The 5,611-nt window shown below is 40.7% G+C and overlaps 1 non-coding gene across 1 annotated transcript; it reads right to left on the reverse strand.

Annotated features, from left to right (window-relative positions):
* Nucleotides 1-5,284: 5,284 nt before the first annotated feature.
* On the reverse strand, nt 5,285-5,392 carry LOC136478610 (small nucleolar RNA R71). Its single transcript, XR_010764333.1, has one exon. It is a non-coding gene; the product is annotated as a small nucleolar RNA R71 (small nucleolar RNA).
* Between the last annotated feature and the right edge of the window lie 219 nt (nt 5,393-5,611).

Consider the following 5,611-nt stretch of genomic DNA (forward strand, 5'->3'; position numbering starts at 1 on the left):
TAAACCACCCCTGATTCCCCTTAACTCCTTCCTCTACAATGTTGGTTTGTGCAACTCTACCCTCAACTCTCCTAAATTTTAAAGTTTAAAACAAAACAAATTTAAAACAATACTGTTTCATCTCCATGCTTTCATTTGATTAAATTTGCATACTCTTTATTCCTCACTAATATCCTAAACTTGTGGACAACTCATCATAGGGTCCCCATATTATCTAAGTAATTACAATATGTGATATAGTTGGATGAAAATGAACCTTGCTCTCTAATGTGAAGGACTTGGGGTTTATTTTACAAAAGCAAAATTCAAATAGCATGCTCCTCAATGATATGCAAATTCCTACCAGAGCCATATCTAGTGAATAGAACTTAAAACCTCTAAAATTATGCTACTTATTCCTGCATTGAGTTTTGTCAAGTCTTGTTGACCCTTGTTAAGAAAGTTATCATGCCCCCAAGATCAAGATCACGTATACATAAGCTATTCCTACACTGAATACACTAAAACATGCCTCCATCCACCAAAATATCTACTCCTACACTAGGAGTAGAAAAAAATATTTGTTAGGACAATACTCCATGTTCTACAAAATAGTGATCTCTCTCAATATATGGTTTAAGAGACATGGGCTATGCAAAAGTATTAAAATTTTTTTGGACACATGAAGGTCCAAGAAGAAAAAATAGGGACACATGAAGGTCCCAAAGTATTGAAAAAAAGATGGGCACATGGAGGCTCATAAAAAGAAGAAGAAAATGATAGCCATGTCCCAAAATAAAAAGCTAGAGAGAGATCATATCTACAAAAGCAGTATAGTATAGATTTAGAATTGTTTTATTCACACACTCACACTTCTTGATCTAAGGGTATGACATCTTTCTCCTTGGATCCAAGATTTGACTTAACAAAATATGTAGAGTAAGTATGCCTTCATATCTTTCCCTACCCAAAGATCCATATAAGCTTTTAAGAAGTAGGAAAGAAAAAGGCAATACTATGATATGCTATTGTGAGGAACCAAACACATTTTTGTGCAATTCAAGAGAATCATTTGAGGAGCTAAGCTATGTTTACAGTTTCAAAATCAAATGAAAACTCAAGTTTCTGAGCTGCTTGATGCAAGGGGTTTTGAATCCATGTTGTTCCATTATTCAAGTACCCAAGATAATGTGGTAGACACTTCAAAGTTCACAAGTGCAGGTGAAGCTTGGAATAACTTGTATGCAGATGTTATATCGAGGAGATAACCCATCTTAGTGGTTAACTTTACTCGAGGACGAGCAAAGGGCTAAGTGTGGGGGAGTTTATTGGCGGTCCTTAACTCATACTTTTAATCACCAACATTTATATAAAATCCATCCAAACAAATACCAAATTTAGTAAATAGGGCCTTACACTAACATATTCCATAAGTTTTGGTGAGTTGATCATTTTTAGGACGCATATATGGAAAACACATTAAAAGGCGTAATCTAGAGAAGCGTAAAGCAGATCTTGCACAAAGGAACCAAGAGAAGGCCCACTCAACCAAAGAAACTACGCTAAGCACCAATGTGGTAGTAGTCTAGGCCCATATAGGAGCCCACCAGAGTAAGGCGGTAGCGAGGCAGGATGGCTTGGGTGCGGCCGCATCAGGCCACATCGCCCCTAGCTCCTCTTGGCCCCACCTTTCTAGCGGCAGTACATTTAATGTCCAGGAGGGTGGTTGCATGGGGGTTCCTTCCAATGGGCTTAGGCCCTAGGTAGCTAGCTATAGAAGAGAAATAGGGAGAGATGTGAGGGAAGTTCGGGGAAGAGCAAGACTTGTCAGTGTCTCCCTGCTTGTACCTCGATGAACACCGACTTTGCACCTCAATGGGTATCTTAGTAAGTGTTCATGGTTCCTTTGGTTATAAAAGTCTTTTGATTAGTTAAGCTATACTTTTACTAGTTTGTGGGTTCATCGTCCGCTCTTGTAGCGGATACTCTAGTAGAAGGCCCTAATAAAGACGGATAACCCTACATGGACGCTAGAGTAGTAGTCGATAGCGTAGACATGGTATCTAGGCTAGAGGCTACCTTCGTTTGCCTCGTTCCCCACGGTTGAGGGGTAGGCGGCAGGTGGTGACAGTCCTGTCCTTCCCTTCTAATCCCCCACATTTGGGTTTGACACAAAGCCATAGGTCAGCAATGCTTGTTAGACCAGGTGTGCAATGGTGCCCGAAGTAAGCAAGTAGAAGTAGAGTTTATCTATCCATAGACCTTAAAGCCATAGGAATCTATCTCCACCCTCATTAACTATCCTTATGTTGTCCTTGAACAAATTAGCTAGAAGAAATACTTCCATTCCCTGTGGAAATACGATAGCCTGGATACTTCTGGGTGAAAGCTACAACGGTAATTCTATGCGCTTGTGGAATCTTTCTATTTGCGTTAAGAAATACCAACAGTAGCAGTAGTCATGAGTGGCTTTGATCCATGTTGAACCCAACTCATCACTTCGCTCTCAGCAACCATGCAAGGTTTCTTTGAGAGGAACAAGCCTAGCCTAAATACATAACAGAGTAGCCATATGTGTTGAAAATCTACTGCGCATGTAAGAAAGTCCTTCCACCACATATTTGAACACATCAGATAGAAAATGTGTCTTCCATGCATTTGTTTGTAGTATCAGTAGTCATGAGTGTCTTTGATCTATGTTGAACCCAACTCATCTTGTTTACATGTATCTGATAAAATTTGTTGAACTTGCAACAACCATGCCGCAAGGAGTTCATCTGAACAAGTCTCGCCTAGATAAAAAGTCCGACGACCATACATTTGGTATCATCATGCCATCTCATCGGATGGGTACGCCATTACTCCTGCATCTCCAGGCGCACATGCCTTCCCTAGTGTAATATGGTTGCGACTACTGAGGTCGTGTGACGGCACCCGAGGTGACGCGCAGCGGTTTGGAAAAAAACTAAATCTTTATCTCGCTCTAATTCCAATTGTTTCATTCCACCTTGCATTACGCAAAAGCCCTCGCCTTGCCTCACAAAGTACCCACCTCCGCCTCCCCATCGGTTGCCATGAAGGCCGTCCACATGAAACACTATAGGTCCGCATCATGGAAGGGTGGACCAGCTCTAGTCCCCGCTTCCTCCAGTGGTTCAGCGGAGTCAGGGCCAATGGCGCACCCCGGGTTGTTGTCGGTAGAGGCAGCACCGACATCCAAACGCAGGAGATCGACGTTTGTTGACGGTAGTTATCGTCTATTATGAACTGTCAATATAACTTGAATTCATGCATGAAAATGATCACCAACATAGACTTAGGGGTTTAAACTAACAAATTCCACGAGTTTTGGTGAATCTATGTTTTCAGCAGGGTTTATCCAAAAAAACCATCAAGGTGGATCAATTCATCAAATTGAATCGCGCTTATCCGTGGCATAAACAACTATAGAAGGTTCCAGAGGACACCAGAAGGCACTCCACTGAAGCGAGGTCCAAGAGGATGCCAGGTGGGACCAGTCGGTCCCACCTGCCGGCCGGCTAGTCCCTTGGTCCCACATGTCGGCCTCTGCTTCGACGTCGGTTCCTCTACCACCTTCTAGATTGCATATGTGCTATTTATTCAAGTCAGTTTGATCTAAGGGATCAGGATTGATGCTCTAGCATATATATATATATCAGTCTCTACCCCCTCCCATAGGCATTTGATCAGTAGATCATAAGTCAAGATTAGATTAGAAATTAGGGTTTCTAGAGAGAGGAGAATAGAGATCCAATTCTTCAAGTTCTAGTATAGGCTAGCTAGCAAGATTTAAGTAGAGTTAGGCATTTGCTCAGGATTCTAGATTCACTGTCTGGAGCTGGTAAAGCCATTGTATGTCTCTTTATTTTATGACTTTGTGCTACTTCAATATTATGTTGCTATTTATTTTGTTCCTAGTTTGCTCTAGTTGTATGCTTGATATAGTCATGCTTGATAACGAATTTATGGATTTGTTCGCAAAGCGCTTAGCTCAATACTCAAGTGGGTTAAGTGGTCAATATTATGTAAGCATGGTTCTTAAATATTATTTACCTGCGGATACACTCTACACTTCGGGCCATGTGGTAGATCACGAGTGTGACACTCTCATTGAGTCCTTTGTAGTCTACTCCCTACTTGTAGAACAAGTAGAACCCGATTGCAAAGGGAGTCAAGCTCTGTTCTCGATCTTCCTTAGTAATGTTCCTTATGTATAGATACAGAGTTAATTATGCTATAGATGAGAGTGTATATATTTGGGTGTACAAAAGACTTAGTAAATAAGGAATGACTTAGGTATCTTTGCTCTTAATTAATCTCCTGCTTAGCCATATTATATTTATGAGTATCTATTTCTATCTCTGTAATAATATCAATGCCTTACACTTATCATATATTTATCATTTGACTTACCCCTGCTATAGCATGAGAGTTAATGATCTTGTCATAAGTATACATATTTGTCAATATCTCAATCCACCCCATCGCTCCTCCCTATGGATAAAATATAAATAACGATACCTGGTATACTCCTAGGTGAAATGCTACAATGGTATATTATCTGTGCGCTTGCGGATTACTTAGTATTTATATAAATTTACAAGTGTTCTCAATAATTATCAACAACGCATTTCCAGCATCATTGCTAGGGATGACAACTTAGTAAAGAGTGATGCTAAGAAATACCAACAAGCATTTTTGGCACCATTGCTGGGGAGGGGCACAAGGCTAAGAGAACTGATTAAATAAATACTTATTGATGAAATCAGAACTAGCACCTCTGCTTTAGCAGGCTTACCCTTGTTTGTCTTTGTTCATATTTTATATGGGGTATTGCAGGATTGGTTCTGATCCATCAACAAATTCCATCAATCATAATCAAACCAATCAAGAGGAAGCTCAACACCAGTTCCTGAAGCCATGGCTGACAAGACTCTGCATGAATTCTCTACTCCAAGCACCGAGAACATCCGCACTGGACCAACACTCAAAACCAACAACCTTGAGTTTGAGCTCAAGCCAAGCCTCATCAACATGGTGCAAGCTACCCCATTCAGCGGAAAGGCACATGAAGATGCTAGTGCTCATCTCTAGAATTTTCTATAGATTAGCAGCACAATTGTCATCAAGGACGTTGCTCAATAAATCATACTACTCCTCCTCTTTCCATTCTTGCTAGTGGGAAGGGCAAAGCAGTGCTTCTACACTAACAAAGATGACATCAACACATGGGCAATGTGTTCAAAGGCCTTCCTCGCAAAGTTTTTCCTATAGGAAGGACCAATGCCTTATGAGGAAAGATTTCCAACTTCCAATAGCAGAAAGGAGAAACCATTCTAGAATCATGGGAACACTTTCAAGAATACATTTAAGATTGTCCTCATCATGGGATGGAAGATTGGTTGTACATGTAAAGCATTTACCATGGATTAACTCAGAAAGCTCATGAACTAGATGCTCCTGCTGGAGGGGCATTCATGTCACTCACCCTTGGAAAAGTTGAAACTCTTATGGAAAAGATAGTCTCTAATCAAGGCTGGTCCCAATGCAACATTCAACATTGTAATAAGAGTCAAGAAGTACTAGAAGAGGTGTGCGCACTTTCAACTAA

The sequence above is a fragment of the Miscanthus floridulus genome, chromosome 8 (genome assembly GCF_019320115.1).
Source record: "Miscanthus floridulus cultivar M001 chromosome 8, ASM1932011v1, whole genome shotgun sequence".
NCBI lineage: Eukaryota > Viridiplantae > Streptophyta > Magnoliopsida > Poales > Poaceae > Miscanthus > Miscanthus floridulus.